The following is an 848-nucleotide window of genomic DNA, read 5'->3' on the forward strand; positions in this document are numbered from 1 at the left end:
TTTCTTAAAACATATATTTTTAACGTTTCAAATTTGCCAATGTTTCTTGTTTCGATTCCTTGATCAGTCCATAGATTATATGTATAATTATAGAGACCTTGATTATCTTTTCAATCTAACGAAGTAAAGCAGTAGAATTTTATGCGTAGAAAGTTACGTATATATTTCACAATGTTAATATTTTGAAATGAATTTAACTATGTGTCGAAATGTTGAAATCCCTTTCCCTGAGGCAAACAGTAATAATGGCTTTTCATGAGTTTTAGTTTAAGAAACTTCTTTATATAGCCTATTACTCCGTCAGTGTGTCTGGGAGACAAAACATCTCTGAAATACTTTATGGAACACCATCAATTTAGGTAAGGATGTAGAGAGTTAAACGTTAAGAATCGAATTCACTGATCGAAATAATATCCTAACCTTGCAAGTGACAGAAACTAATCATTCTTGGTTTTATCGTTGATCACTGTAGAGCAAAACCGGTAATAGATAACGAGAAGCCGATTCAAATTAGTGGTGGGCATAAAACCGGTTTTTAAAAAACCGAAACCGGTTTTAGTAAATTTTCAAAAGAACGGTTTCGGTTTTCTTCAAAACCGGTTCGGTTTATCAGCTGATCCGGTTTCGGTTTTCTTCAAAACCGATTCCGGTTTTTTTCCAAAATTTGTTCTATTTCTCACCAGAATGGTGTTTCGTTGTTCTCCGGAAACCGAATCCATTTTCACAGAAATAGTTTTATGTGTTTTCAAAAAGTTTTCACCGAAACCAGTTTCGGTGAAAAACCGAACCGGTTTTGGAGAAAACCGAAATGTCGGTTCTTCGGGTTTCGGTTTTTATGGAAACTGGTT

This window comes from Thermobia domestica, chromosome 8, assembly GCF_964235325.1.
Source record: "Thermobia domestica chromosome 8, izTheDome1.hap1.1, whole genome shotgun sequence".
NCBI classification, from domain to species: Eukaryota; Metazoa; Arthropoda; class Insecta; order Zygentoma; family Lepismatidae; genus Thermobia; species Thermobia domestica.